General features: G+C 28.6%; 1 protein-coding gene across 5 annotated transcripts in view; it reads left to right on the top strand.

Annotated features, from left to right (window-relative positions):
- Positions 1–17,178, top strand: part of LOC143193470 (uncharacterized) — a 187,173-nt gene that overhangs the window by 131,886 nt on the left and 38,109 nt on the right. The window contains exon 1 of one of the 5 annotated variants that reach the window (XM_076399694.1): positions 16,539–16,752. The exons of the other annotated variants lie outside the window; for them this stretch is intronic. The gene's annotated coding sequence lies outside the window, so the exon portion shown is untranslated. Of the gene's footprint in view, positions 1–16,538; positions 16,753–17,178 lie in introns of those variants that run through there. 5 annotated transcript variants of the gene reach the window in all.

Raw genomic sequence — 17,178 nt, 5'->3', positions numbered from 1 at the left:
CGTACAAGTAATGTAAGATAAAAATATTACAACAATAAAAATGGTATTCTTCTTTAGTCAAATAATAATCTTGATACAATCCAATTCAGCTTATTAATAGATAAAAGAATTTTTTTCATGTACACTACATTCTTAAAGGAAGTCTCAAAGAAATTATCTCTTGTTGAGGAATGAATGAAAACTGCTAACAAAACAATCGCTCTACAGATTCTGATCTTATAAGGAGCATAAACTTGCGTTATACTGCATTGAAAAAATATATCTGGATAGATTCCAAGGATGGCAAAGTTATTGCTTTTATCATTTGGGTAGACTAACTCTAACTCCTTTGCTTGGTTGATCAATATCCCTATTCGCAAAGACAATAAAATCATCTTTACTAGTATTACTACTCCTGTTACTCCCATGCGTTAATTCATGTTTTTTTATAATTCGCCTATTTGCCTCATTTGTTCTGATGCTTTTTAGCAACCAACGCCGTTTTATAAATAATGTGGTAACGGGAAAGGTGATGAGTTCAAAAACTTCTTCAAAAAAATGCATATAATGGTGGCTTTGTTGCCTAAACATCATCAGAGATACTATTAATCACTGTGAAAGAATTTCATCTAGTTAAAATTAACAGATACTTCACACCATTCATTTGACTCACTTCATATTCAAAATAACCGCTTAAGGATGAAAATGACAACTGGTTTGACAATTGATGAAGATACTTGACAATTTGATGTACAGCCCAGATGCAGTGTTGCCAACTTCACAGATTAAAATATTTAGCGATTGCCCCTTTACTTACGAAAGCTTTCAAGCGGTATATTGGTCGCTAAATGTATTTATTGTTAATTAGTTGATAAATTCATTTAATTAATGTATTAATATTACTGAACAAAATACTTAATGCCAGAACGATTAATAAATATTGGAAATAATAAAAATACTAATTTTAAAAGCAAAATATTCATAAGTTGTTGAAAATTTCCGTGTTTTATATATCTATTTAATATGACAAATAAATTGGTTATATTATAGAATATGATAAGTAAATTGGTTAACTAGAAATGCGATGTTCATTTATTCACTGCAGATTGTTTGTTTCACGCGCAGGGTTTTGATAGTTTTTTTCCGTCCACTTTAAGTTCCCTTTCATAGAATTTCAGGATAGAAATTCTTCGTTTGATGACGTTGTTTTATTTAATAAATATTGCACTATACAATATTTAACAAATATACGTTTTAGTGTATGTATGACATGAAATACTTGCTTTACATATCATTTCAACTTCTCCAATTATTAATCCTCACGTTAACAAACATCAAGTTCAAGTTTTTTAATCATGTATTAAATAATTATTCAATAGTTTAAGTATTAAGCAATAATAACTTCTAAGATAGTCTCTCAAGCTTTGCCCTAATTGCAATGTATCAGTCATAACCTTGTACAAGATTGTGTTTGCCATTAAAAATCATATTATGGAGATAATTATCTTACAATTGAACTATATATAACCCAGTTAAGTATCCTTACTTAACTGGGTTATATATTAATTTTGTTAGACCTGAAAGGACCATTTAAATAATCCAGTGTATATATGTTATATGTTAATACTGTTACGGCACACTATATAATAAATCAATATATATAATAAAATAAAGTCAATCAATATAATAAAGTCAATATCCAGAGAGCGTTTAAGGAATCGCGGCCACGTGCAAATGCCATGTGTTTTAAGACTAAATGGTGTAATGAGTGAGACAGGTTTGGTCTGTTTTCTAATAGATAAAAACCCTCATTGTCGTTATATTCGCCGTTCAACAAGTCGCCTATTCTTTCCATAAAATACAATAGTAGTTTAAAGTAAATTAATAGTTTTTGTATTTTAAACAGTATCACATTTTATAGTTGGTACATTCGGTAGGATTTCTGGGAGATGAATTTAATTAACCGGAATCAAATTAATTGTCAAAAAAGAGAAACTGGTTGACCTTGAATTGGCAATCCACAGTTACTCGGAGCATTCCTTGATGTAGTTGGAATCTGGGCAAAAATGTCACAGTTGAGGCTATAAGGAAATTTGGGTAGGAGCAGTGCCATTTCGAAGATCATTAAAGGTAAGCTGGCCGACGAAGATACAGACGATATTCAAAAATAATTGTATGGCAACTGTCCAAACGAGACAACAGTCACTTACATCTTGGTCGTTTCTTTAAGAAGGAGGTGTTATATCGTATAACTATTATACCCCTGACTACTGACTATTCAAGAAATCACATATATGTGCAATGACCGTGTATTTTAACACTTAATGGTGTAACGAGTGGGATGAGTTTAACCGGTTTTCTAATAGATAAAACGTTCACTGTCGTTGTGTATCGCATTTTAATAATTCGTTTCTTCTTCCCTCCAATTATAATAGTATTTTAAAGTAAATTAATAGTGTATGTATTTTAAATTTTCACATTTCATTATTATTCAAGCATCTACCAGTACAAGAACTTTCATTTGCTATCTGTATCGAAATCGCCACTTCAGCTCATATCTATCAGCTCTAACCAGACAAGTATATTATACACAACCCTAATATATTTTTTTATTTCAAAATAAATAAAAATAACCCGTTTATTAAGTAGCAATTAGGTACAAAATCCAATAAATATTTGTGACACATTAGACGTAAAAGCTTGCTGTGTGAGTCTGCTTCGTGTGGTGAAAATTATTATTTTAAAAATCGAAGTTCATTAACACATTATTTAAGCTGTTTTCCTGGGTGATATGACAGGATAAATAAACAGTAATAAAATGATTCAATAAACTGTTGAAAACGTAAATATTACAAAACATTCTAAAAATAATTATTTAAAGCATATGATGTGGAACTTGTTATAGGAACATGTTTTTTATGTATCCTATTTCAACGTGGGATTCTTCGGCGTATGAAGAAATGAATATAGTTTTTTTTAAGTTAAAAACATTCGTAACCGATTTGAACTACTACATTACTGGAAACAAATATTTATATCAAATATCAAACATAAATAAATACAATATCGAGTTTATGGGTCTGCAAGAAGCTAGCGATACGAAAACAGACGAGACCACTGCATATACTACACATCTAAATTTATGCTTTTGTGTTGGCCATATTCGAGTCGCCAACCTAATTTTAACACAATCTTTCCACGTGTTAACTAAACACAGCACTCCACATTCCATCTACAATGTTGCGAACAATCTTTCATGATGCGTCCTGAAACAAAATATTATAATTTATCAAAATGTCATCACCGACACCAGTTTCATTTTCCAACATTTAATAATTAAATAAATCGTTTTATTAATTAAATTATATAATGTTACCCGTTATATTAAATTATGTATTATCGTTACATGGATGAATTAACAAAACTATTTCAAATTGTCTATTCATAATATACATTGAAGCAAAGGTATATGAATTATAATATTATTTAAAAAATAGGAACAAGAAGCTAGTCATGCTGCGACCGTCATTTGTTCTTACATAGGTGCGCATGCCAGAAAAGTTATTTGCTTTTTATTGTACCTTCAATTAACCACTTAAAATATCAAGATGATGTCACGTATTATATAAAGGAATTTATCAATTGACAGGAAAAGCCGGCCTGCTAGCCACGATGGTTAAGGCGACAGGACGCTCCTCCTAGTGTTGCGATAGTCGCGGGTTCAAATCCCACCGGGCATATGGTTGTAAATTCATGTTTGCGATTGATTTTAATTGTTAAAATCCGACAACAATAGTCATTCCAATTTTGCCAGTAACAAGGCTGGTTAAGGTCGGATGTCTTCTGGGATGGTCACGAAGTTGGTTACTGACCAGTAGATACATCACCTTAGACCATTAATTGGTAAAACAGATTTTAAAACATAATACACAAAAATAGATAGGAAGGCTATAATGATTGATAAAATATTATGAACTTTGGGAACATTCTGTCATCGCCTTTGCTATTTATTGAATAATTTTGCTCAACATATTTTGTCCATACACATACAGCATTAAAGCACACGTACAGCATTAAAGATTTAAGTTTACATAAATCCACAAATAAATTCGCAATACCCAGAACTGATATGAAATCATGTAAAATGGTTGATACCAATTCGTAACACCTTACAAAAGACGACGTAACCGCTGTTATTCAGCATACATATTTTTAGTTCAAGAATCATTGTTTTGCAGGATCATTCAGGATCATTTTCAGTAAAATATCCGTAAGTGACTTGACTGTAAACTGACTTATCAATAGTGGATATACACTCAAACTTCTCTTCAGGAAATGATAAATAATGAAGGAAGGTATGAACTGAAACCTAAAAAGAGCCAGGGGCCTATTTAGAATTGCGTTCGATTGTCTTGACACTTAATAAGAAAGGGATTGCTTCTTCTTCATTCATTCATTGCAATATTTAGGTCGATCCTACTGATTTTGCTTGATTTGTCGATGAAAAATGGTGTCATGCTCATAAATTGTATTTTATCGCGTCCAAGGAGAAGCAAACAAATAGTTTGGAACCATATTTGAGCTTCCTATAGATGAACTGATCTGACCATAAATTTATACAGTGGTATTGTATAGGTCTGGCTTCTTCTGAACAGGAAGGGGGGGGTATAGAATAGAAGATGGTAAATACCAATTCTTTTGCAAATGTCGCGAGATAAAGTGGAATCTGCTTTTTGAAGCCACAAAATCGGACCTTTTCCGATTCGCAATTCTTTGATGATGTAAATTATATACACAGGACTTGGTCTGATATTGAAGTAAATTGACAGCTGTTGATTTTTAAACTCTATTAACAGGCGCAATCTGGCGTTAGGATTCTGGGGAGATCATAACGCTGATTTGAAGTGATCCAGTTAACCAGAATCAACTTAATTATCAAGAAAAGAAGAGAGGTTGACGTTGGATTTGTACTACAATTACTTGATACTTTACTTGATGTAGATAAGTGGCGCTAATACTTATCAGGACGTAAGGCGAATTGCAGTAGTTCGGTTTCTCATACGCAGACTATTGGAATTCGAATTTATCAAAACATGATAAGCAATTAGGGATACTGGGATACCATGAATTTGTGTAGAAACACTGTCATTTACAAGATCAACAACTCAAACCAACTTTTAAAATATCAAATATATCAAAAAAAAAACTTATAATCTGAACTTGGATCTAAAAACAATATAACTGAAAGAAGTATCAATTTAGATATATTTTACTGACTAAATTATTAAAATTAAAATTCGTAGAATACCAAAAAAATCATTGATAATTTTATCATGATGCAATCAACAGTGAAATATTTGTAAATTCCCATTTTTAAACCGATAAAGAAAATATGTGGTTTTATAAACAGGAAGTTGATCGACAATCAAAAATAATTATTTCACAATATGTTACATTCCGCGAATAGCAAAAAGATACCAATTTTAATACTGATAAGAACAGCATAAGAATTTCATAAACCGGAAGGTGCCAATAGAGATCGGAAATAATTAATTTACTATGTGTTAAAATTTACTCGCCGCAAAACAGTAAATCACATTTTTTCGATCAGATAAATAAAAACCACAACATTCGCTACATAAATTTGTCTTAAAATAGATAATGAAAATTCCATGATAGACGTACATTTTACGACTGAATAAATATTCTCTAGAAATATTCAATGGAAATGGAATAGGCAAATGCCAGAAATACGTCAGTATATCTAAAAATACTTCCGTGAATCGTCGATACGAGCGTTAACAATATTTTTTCCTTTTTTGTATTGACATCGAGTGAAATCGTCGCCTTATCATTAGTTGACTATTGGATGACTTGAATATTCACCATACCGGGAAAAAGCAATACTAGGAATAGCAATCTAGTATTTTGCTAAGTTGTAAATGTAAATATAAAATTAGGGAAAATATAATTTCTATTTTTATATAACTATAAAAGCTTTAAAGATGCATATCTCCAGTAATTTTTATTTATTAAAACCATACTAGGCTGTTAAATTAATAAGCATACGAATAAGATTTTTTCTTTGGGTGTTAAGTTTTGTTTCTAAATATTTAAACAATAAAATTCGGGCTTGGTTGGCGAAATGGTAACGGCGACAGGATGGTCCTTCTATTGTAGCTATAGTCGCGGGTTCGAATCCTGCTAGGACATGGTCGTAAATGTTTGTTTGTGATTGTTTAACATTTGTGATTATCCTTAGACAAGTGTGCAAAATCCGGCAAGGAAAATAATCCCAGTCACTTCAGTAACCAGGCTGTGTAAGACCGGATGTCAAAATTGGTCACTCGCCAGTCGGTAGGCTTAGTGCCGAGGACCGTGGTTCGGAGCCCACGTTAAACTGTAGGTTCAGTCCAGATAAACCCACTTTGGTAAAAAGGAGACTTTAAAATATGTGTATTAAAAAACAATACAATAATATAGAATATATTTTTTAAATCTTATATATTAGCTCCTTTATAAGAATATATATTAACTATCATTGTAGTACGTTAAGTAGTAGACTCGCTCATTCGTAAGCAATTAAACTAGTATAGTACTTCCTTTAAACTTGATGTCATTGTAATCATTATTTAATATTTGAAGCCTATGTGACCAATTATTGTAACTAAATATAAGACATTTAAAAAATTTATATTAAAAATACGTGCGGGTTAATTAGTTCTTATAATTCCTGTCTTTAACAGTTTTCACAAGCTCTCTGTATCTTCTCCCGTGCTGAAACGTTATACCTTCGAACGCATAGCCCTAACACTTTTAAAATTAACCATGCATCATGATTCAGCATCATTTGAAATCCATTTTGTTTATGATGTTAGTTTGAAAATTAATTTACATTGCCTACCTTGTGTATTTAAACCAATTTAAAAATGTTTTATTAAGAATCGATATCACTATAATTATTAGTTAATATTCGTAGTCTCTGTAGCTGTAATTAGTGCTGCTATTATTATACAACTCAAACATTTTATCTTAAAAAAAAACTAGGAAATTTAAGACTATACATTTTTTAATATTTTATTATACGATGCATTGAGTTGTTAACTTTAATGTTGGGTATTTTATGAACTTTTTGAGCATTTAATAATATGTACTAAAAATAAAATGCGAGAATATTCAATATTTATTAAGAATTGTTAAAATAATGATAAAATTATTTTAATAAATAACTAGCGTTGGAAACTATCGACTGAAAACGACTATCGACTGTTTAGTAATTGACTAGCTTTTACTATCGATTGTTTCAGTCGCTATTTTTGATTCGACTGATTTTACTACTTTTTGCTAGTGACTGTTTCAGTCAACTGTTTTCAGTCGCTATTTTCGATCCGACTGATTTTGTGACTATTTACTATCGACTATTTCAGTCGTATACTTTTTCTTACTATTTTTTGTTCTACTAGTTTAATTCGATTGATTTTTCTCGTTCTCGCTCTAGCCGCGTCGTCGTCTTATCCGCGACCTTATGCTTACATAGATTTATATGTAATACATATAGTTTTATGATTTTTTGGTAGTTTGCTTGTAAATAACAATATATTGTATATTAATATAGCAGCATTTTGGAACGATATTTTTCAAGATTGTTAATGTAATACGGTAAAAAGATTAAAATTGTGAATGATAAATAGTAAAATACTTTTGACTGTTTTTATCGCAATAATAAGTAATATTTTGATTACTCTCTCGATTTTTGTTAAAAAATATTTCCGTTCAATAATAAATAAAGCATTTACTTTATTTAAAAAAGCTCTAGTAGTTATTGTGCGATCATTTTTTATGATGTCATGGATTAGTTTTTATTGTCTATGATTAGGTATATGTTTAATTTTTATTTAGTATTTATGGTTATTGTACATCTTTAATTTTTAGGTTTTGTTTAAGTTTCATTGTATTGTCTATTTTTATTATACTATATTATTTAAAAATAGCAATTAACATATTAAAATACGATAAAACATTTATGGAGTATTATCCCATTCCATAGAAAAATTCCATCCCTTTTTACAAATTCACAGAACATTCAAATATAAAAGTAATTCTACTTTGTTTAAAATGAAATTATAAATTGCACTGTTCTAAGCAATTATCTCCGTCCTTTCCTCTGTCACATTCTATACAGGAAAGGGTTCGTACATCTTTGTCTGACATCACGAATTGAAAAAAACCGAACCGTCGAACCGTGCATTTGACTGAAAATATTAATTACTATTTTCAGTCGGTAGTTTTTTGACTATCGACTGTTTCGGCTGTTTTCAGTTGATAGTTCCCAACGCTATAAACAACTTATATAGATACCTAATTATTTTTTTTTACTTAAAATAAGCCGAATAAGCTTCAATATTCAATTTCAGTTTTTTTAATGAATGTAACATAATATTACGTTAGGTATATTTTTTTACCTTAAATTAGATAAACTCAATCGATGATGCTTAATTTAGAATTATGGCATTCGATTATTAGTATCAATGTAGAAATACTGATACTTTCACCATTACTCTTGATATTATATTAGCAACAAGTATTTACCACTGGATTAATATTGAACTGGATTGTTATTTTTCAGCCATTTTAATGATCTCTGTCTGGCTCAATATATTAAATGTCCTAGTTATTCATGGATTAAATAATAGGCATAAAATTATTAATATGTTGTATCTAAATTTATGAAATAATAATGGTACCTTAAATTATTCAACTATAAGACATTATTTCTAGCGACACAACCAGAAGTAAAAATGATTAGTTATTGTTACAAAATACTTGTCTGCTTCTGTGAAATATATTTTGAAACTTTGAAAAATGTTTACGAAAAATATTTCGTTGTCTGCAACGCAGAAATTGATGACTTGTTTTTAAATGTTTTGAAAGTTTTCCACTATAACCATCAGGTTAATTTTTTGGAAAGCAGTAGGAAAATAATGCAATGTTAGTTCTGGTAATCATTAGTTAGAATATAATTTTGTATCAACAGTAACGCGAATAATGTAATATATTTTGGTTAATAATAATTCAGTAATAGTTTCTAATTTAATTAGTTATACTGTAAGACAACTTAAAATATTTTAATATATTACATAACTGAAACATCGTTTAAACTTTCATGCTGTTTAATAATTTATTGAATATTATTTTACAGCTTCTTATGTAATTTATCATAGATGTTATATTATAATTCCTTAAATATACCAAGCACTTCAATGACATTTTAAAGCCTGTAATAACAGATGTGCTGGTTGTACTTGCAGCTTTATCTGAACTTTTAGTATATAAGGATATAAATCCTAGATGTTTTCGGAGAATTTTCAGTTTTTCTTATCCCAACATCCCCAATTCCAACTATTAGGAAACACTATGGCTGAAGGTTATAAAAATTATTAAAATCACTGTTTCAAATAAACTTTATTTTCAGAAGCCCTAGTTCTTGTAATTTCTCGGAATTATAATTTTAATACTTTTATATAATATTTAGAATTCGTAACTAGTATACTAGTGTTAAGTATTAATACAACTGGACTGTTATGTTTCACCAATTTTAATTAGCTCTATCAGTCTCAATATTTTAAATGTTATTGTTATTCATGGTTTAAATAAGTAATCATAAAAACTAATATTAAATTAAATCTAAATTTATGGAATAATATTAGTACGTTAAATTATTCAACTATAGGACTTTATTTCAATTAACTCCAAAACAAACTGTCTCTAGTGACATAACCAGAAGTAAAAAATGATTAGTTATTGTGACAAAATACTTGTATGCTTCTATGAAATATGTTTTGAAACTGTGAAAAATTTACAACGTAGAAACTGATGACCTGCCTTAAATGTTTTGAAAGTTTTCCACTATAACGATCAGGTTAATTCTTTGGAAAAACAGTAGAAAAAATTAGTTCGTTAGTGCGTAAGTTCGGGTAAATATAAAGTGGGACAGATTTTTTAAACTAATTATAATGCGAATAATGTTATGATATGTTTTGATTAATAATAATTCAGCAATAGTTTTTAATTTAAATAGTTACGAGTGTTAAACAATATAAAATAACTTCTATACCTTAATATATTATATAAATGATAATTTTTTGCAATTTTCGTGCTATATAATAGGTTGCTGCATAATATTTTACAAATTCTTATATAATATATAATAGATGATATATTATAATTCCTTAAATATAGCGAGCACTTCAATGGCATATTTAAAGTTTATATATAATAATATATGTACTTGTAGTACTTGCAGTTTTATGTTGACTCGTAGTACATAAGAATATATATAGATCGAAGATTATTTCGAATTATATTGAATTTTCCTTTTCCCAACATCCACAATTCCGTCGACTAGGAAAAAATATAACTGGAGGTTATAAAAAAAGGAAATATACTTAAATTGAAATGACATTTATTTTCAGAAGTTCTAGTTCTTATAACTTCTGGGAATTATGATTTTAATATTTGTTGTTTCGGAATTTTATATAATATTTAGCGTAATATTTCTGTTTTGCCATTATTTTCGACGGAAAAATAAAACAGTGAAATATTTACATTTATCTCAATAATCGAAATTATTCAGTTTAATTAACCAGGTTTAAATTATTTATCAATAAGTCGCTGATTCTTTAAACAAGATAATAAATTTTGAAAGAAATTCAAGAAATCTAACAAGTCATGATCGTGTTTTAATTTCTAGGTAAAAACTTTTACGGTTTTTGATAGTTAGTATTGTTTCTTAATGATATTCAGTTTTTATTTCGTCTACTAAGCTAATCCATAAGAGGAGGAACAGTAGCTGGTTGTCGTATCTCGTGTTACCGAGGTTTAAATGGAACTACACTCGCACATGGTGACATGTCTGTGGCAAAAATGCCATATGTCAATTTAATTTGAAACAAATATGGGTCAATAAAGAAAACTTTTTCCCAAACCTTTCTTTACTTAATAACAAAATATTGAAATATATTGTATATTAATTTCTATATAAAAACTTTTAGGTTTTAAGTACATTTTTTTCGTTAAAAAAGTTTCTCTTTAACTTGTGTGTAATCTATAATTTTGTTTGAAATACCATCACAAATAACATCCGTGTGCTTGTCTATAACCACTTGTCCATAATAACATACTTTTATGTATGTATTAATGTAATGTAAATTATAACATACCCATACATTCTTCTAATGCATTAATAAACTCCATAAGATTATATTATTAAGTTCATTCCTTTGTTATATTATTTGTTTTTTTTTAGTATATATACTCAATTTAAGTTAGATCTACGGAACAAAAAGGAATATTAAAATTTACAAAACCGAAAAATGTATAATACCGTTGAAAATTAAATGTTATCTATTAACTTCAGTAATACATCCTGTATGCTTTTGGTAACGTCTACATTGCCTGAGAAAACAATGGCAATAAGAATCCATTTTCTATGGTTAATGATTGAATGCGACAAAAATCAGAACAAACAAAAACCAGCTTATGTTATGAATCATTAGAAATGTTATATATAATTGATTTTTTATTAGCTTTACGAAATGTTATCACATACACTAATTTTTTGCAATATAGTACTTATTTTTATGCGTTATTCTAATGCCTCGATAATTTTCACAATATAAAAAAACAACAAATTTCTACCCTCATTCATTTTTTTAAATTTATATTGATTGTCGAATGTCCATGAACTATTTTTCCAGCTGCTGTTGTAATTTTATCATCACGGCTCTCTATAAAATTCTAAAAGTTGACTTATTTCCTTTATCTCTTTGTGACAATGAAATAATAAGTACTTATGTACCAGACACACTGACTTCTGCTCAACTCAGTGCTTCAGTATGGGTCAAACAATTAATGTATGCTTGATTTTTCCATTAAACATATATCAATTTACAAGTACTGAAATCTCCAGTTCTTCGTCTTCAGACTTTCAGACAAGATTTTGATATTAAAATTATTTTTCAAACATTTTATGTTATTTTCTTTTTTGCTATAAAATGTAATGTTTTAACTTAAACAAATTTGATTATACTTTAATAAAATTGCCTTGTACAATATCATAAAAAGTAGTATATTATGTAATTGATAATTAGTCAAGTAATACAAAAATAATTGAAAAGAAAGGATTAGCTTTGATATTTCTATTCTATATCACTTACTTATTGAAAGGAATGTTATAATTTTCTTTGTTAGAACTGTTTTAACCACAGTAATTTCTAAAATGTGTTATATATAGTCTTTCTTCCAGCCAAAGATATTTGTAACAAGTTTAATTAAAAAGTCTGTAACGCCTTTATTCGTATACTAGTCTTTTATGTACTTTATTATAAAAATAACTCCTGATCATTCGATTTATCATGGTTCATCTCGTGACTGAATCGGATAATGCATTTTATTCGCTGACGAAGTACGACTCGTAAACAAATGATTTTACGTTATCGCGGAAGCCGTCACCGCAGATGCGAAATGAAATTTCGTTCATATTTTTAGATTGTCCGTGTAATACATTAGCTAGATTAGAGCACAATAGTTATGAACGTGCCCCAGCTCTAAAAATACTCCAGGGCGTTTCTACTTCTGTACTTTATAACATCGGAAATCAGGCTAAGCCGACGAGCTTTATGCTAATGGAGCGTCCGTATACCAAAATAAACCTAATTTTTCACCGAAAAGGAAAGCGAAATGGCTAGGCTATTACTTTGTCGTACAAGGACCATCATTACACTGAGGGATATATTAAAATACGTTCTAATAATAGAATTCGTATAAATAAATCAAAAATATCTTTATCTAGAAATGATAAATTTATTATGAACAAATCTAATCACTGTTTATCTTGCCTTTTATTGAATATTATCATCTATGATAGATTAGTATTGTAATGGTTTACATAATATAGGATTAAGTTGTTATCAATAATAATATTATCAATTTAAAGGTTCTTGATTCTATATTATTTTAGAAATATATCTTAATTTATACGATTTTGGGTTATTTATTTTTCCGTCTTTTTCAAGTCCGATTTTATTCTTCACAATTGATTCAAAAAATATTTTTAAGAAAAAAATTTAACCGACTTCAACAAAAAATAAGGAACTCACAAAAAAGGTAAAAAACAATCGAACTTAGGATTTTAACACAAAAAAAAACGTTTTAAATTAAAATATGTATATAATAATCATTGTAATAACTAAAAAAATAAACAGAAACCTATTACTACTTAATATTTAACCTATCTACTACACGTATTTAATATTCTACTATACACATACCATTTAGCTTAATATCTACTTAAATCTATTTATTTATTTACAATATTAGTTTAACTACTACCAACTGACCAACAATTTAGATTTGCTTTGTTGATTATTTTTTAATTTTTAGTGAGTTCCTTATTTATTTGTTCAAGTCATTTCAATTTTTGTCTTAAAAATATTTTATTTTGCTCTATTTAGTGTTAGATATTTAGTCAATAAATTACACAGTTAATTTAGTAAGTATTACAATACATGAGGAAAAATATGAATAAAGAAATAATAATTGAAAATAACGAATGCTTCAAGCCACGTGGGTCCGTTACCTACCCTAAGAGATTTAAGAAATGCTCTAACTAAACTAGAACAACAGCAAAAGATTGTTGCCCCCGCTTGGAATCGAACGCGCGACCTCTGCGTGTAAGCTGAACGCTCTAACCGTTACAGCGTGTAGAAGCAGCTTCTTTCAACATTTCTACGACTTCTCATAGGATATGAAAGCAAACAATGGCTTTTGCACTGAACGACTTCCGATTTTCCGTCACATCAGCTCGGCAACATTATGCACAAATATCTTATTATTTTAAAGAAAAAATATGTGAAAACTTTGTACGTGTCTTTGAAATTTGAGGGTGAAATACTAAAGTGAATTAAATTTACTGAGTACAACGTGTGAGAGAATCAAGATGTTGCTATGTTGACAAATATTGCTAAAAACAATGGAATAAATGAGCCAGTGTTATGTAGATAAAAAATCATACTTCTACCACTACATATCAACTATGTATGGTGATGCAGTTCGTCGAAGCGTTAAATAAGGAAGAAGGAAACATTTTCTAAGTGAGTATGGAAAAAATTAAAAGCTGGAATACTTCATAGTATTAAAGTTCGAATATTGATGAAAGGTACAAAATTTATAAAACGTATTCTGAAAGTACGGCTTGAACATGTTTTTAGAAAGAAGGTAGATATAACTATATAGTACCAAATTATAAAACAATTGTCTAATAGATGACCAAAGACTTCGAAATTGTAGGAACCAATATGAGCCTATATATAAACAGCTTTCTCCAGAGTAACCTGGATAGATTTCCTGAGAATTTGGAAAATTATAGTGAGATACAGGACCAGTCCACCAAGACCACTAAAAAATATTCAATAATCTCCGACAAAAAGATTATAAAAGGATTTTCTGTATAAAGTTCTATATCAACTATCTATTTTAATTAAATAATATACTTTTTATTTTTTACTCATTCTTATTTGTTTTTTTTTTAATATAATATGAAAATGAAAATTTGACAGTGTCAATATTCCAAAACCATTTAGAGTTTCGTCAGATTTTCGTTTGCCCAAATAATGGTAAATCCATCAACAACCCGCATGTAATGTAAGTTTCGAAATAGTGGTATTTTCATTTCCTGTTTCCTGTTTCTCTGTGGAGAATTAACTGAATTCTTGTAGCCTCTATTAAACGATGTATCTAACGTTGCAACGGGATGCCTTAATACGTCATACCAAAAAAATATACATGAATACAATCACAAAAAGATAGCTCTGTTCCCACTTTTTGGAGAAGATTATTACCCCCCACACAGTTGTGATTGGAATTAAGAACAATTGATACATTTAAGAAATATATCTTTTTACTAGAACCAAGATAATCGTGATAGCTATGTGATAAAAATTGCTTTCCATAAATAATCGAAAGTTCTACATTCAATACTTATTTACCTAAAAGCAAATAAATAAACCGTTAGCCCAAAATAATTTAAAAATTAGCAAGCTTTAAAATAACTATGAAGATAAAAATGAAGGCAAACAAACTTTGTCGTTCTAGAAACTTATTTAAATATATATTATTAAAGAAAGATCACGTGTTTATAGCGCATGACTGAAAATTCTGTAAGACTAATTTAAAAGTCAAAGACAAGAAACAAATAAGGCCTTGATGACTGTGTACCTTTTAACAGATTTTGAGCAACAATGTACAGGAATTATGTTTATTACCAAGGTACACATTTAAAATACGATGGTAAATTCTTAATAAGCACTAAGAAACGATCTTTATATCAATATATATGTAAATTAACACACTTCTATTAAAAATAAAAGCACACATATTTATTTGCTATTCAAAATTGGCCAATTCATACGTTTTAAATTATACATATTAAATATACAAATAAGATTCTCATACACAGAAGAAGACGTCACATTTTAAATAAGAAAAAAATCACTGACTGATCACTTCACTTATTGAATATCAGCTGTTCTCTATCAGACCACTTCTCCTCAAGCATCATCTGCAAGTAACCTTTAGCAATTGATTGTGAGAAGAATTATGGAGGGTGGTTTCAAAAGCTTAATAACAGTGAAGTTGACTTGGAAGAACGTACTAAATAGCTGAAGATGAGGAATTTAATAAAATATTTAAACAAAAAACCCACCCGCCGTATTTACCAAACATTGCTCCTTTCGACGACTTATTTCACCCAATATTTTAACAAAATACACTGTGTTAATGTATCTTAGAAATCATTTTCTTCGATATTACAAAAAAACTCCTTTGTAGACTCTATACCATTAAAAGTATTGAAGTAGTTTTCATTAATATTTATTACATACGCAGCTTAAGATGCTGACGCATTACATATTAAAATATTTCAAACATCTATGTTTTATTAAAGCTGTAACATTGTATTCGGGAGCTTGATCTTTACATAAAAAATATTTTAGGCCTCATATTTTCGGTTTTAATTGAATTTTTATGGTGAAATGTGTAGAGATAACGTGTTAATTATATTAATGGTCATAAAGTTCTTATTTTATTGAGTCATTATTTTGAAAAATGTTCTCCTATAAAATGAGGCATGTGCATAACATTTTTATAAGCCTTTATAACCGAAGCTCTTTATATATAAATCTTATTAGTTATTTTAATTCAAATAAATATGCTCTGATCTACTATATTAAATGCTGAAGTATATTTAAAATCGAATCAATTAATTAATCGTATAATTAATATAGAATTTTGAGTGAAATTTTAAAAACAACATATTCAATAGCCCATAATAAATCAGATTTAAATATTTAATATTCTGTATTCAATAACAAATATAATTCTCATTTAAAAATAAGAATAAACTTTAAAAATACCATGTATCGGGTAATATAATTCCATATGCAGCAGCTGGGAAATATTAATAATATATAAAATACAATGAATATATTTTTAGATTTCAATTTAGTGGTTTCCTGACTTCTTTGAAATGATTCACGATGTCGCAGTAGCTCAGTGGTCAAAGCGATGGAACGGTTTTCCTACTAGTGCGGGTTGGAATATTGCTAGAGCATCAATATATTGATTTAAGTTATTATGTGATTATTATTATTATTAGTTATGTGGTTATTAAGTGATTATCTACAGAGATGCACTAGGTTGCATTAAGAATAGTGTTAGGTGAGTGATTTATTAGTATTTGTGTATATTTATTATATTTAATGTAATTTAATTTCATGATTTTATTTTAATCATATTTTAATATTATTATATTGTAGTATTATTATGTTATTTTTCAAGCTAGTATCTATTAGCTTATTACCTGACAAATATTTGAATTTCATTACTTCTTTTTATCTTATTTTCTGGGTGAAAATTAGAATATTCCATGTAGATTTTATATTTTCATATCGCGAAATTGCTTTTTTGCTTGCATACTATTTTTCATTCAATGTTCGACCTAAAGTCGACTTTCCAGTTGCTCATCTAGAGTTGTTGCTATTTTTTTATCAACAACAAACTTAACATTTTAAAACGATTAAACCAATATTAGCACATTTTTACCAAAACATACAGTACATAATTTTAACAACACCCCACATGGTT

The sequence above is a fragment of the Rhynchophorus ferrugineus genome, unplaced genomic scaffold (assembly GCF_030347505.1).
Source record: "Rhynchophorus ferrugineus isolate W39M unplaced genomic scaffold, kcgeb_rfMv2 rfM3, whole genome shotgun sequence".
Classification (NCBI taxonomy): Eukaryota; Metazoa; Arthropoda; class Insecta; order Coleoptera; family Curculionidae; genus Rhynchophorus; species Rhynchophorus ferrugineus.
This window is presented reverse-complemented; position numbering and strand designations above follow the sequence as displayed.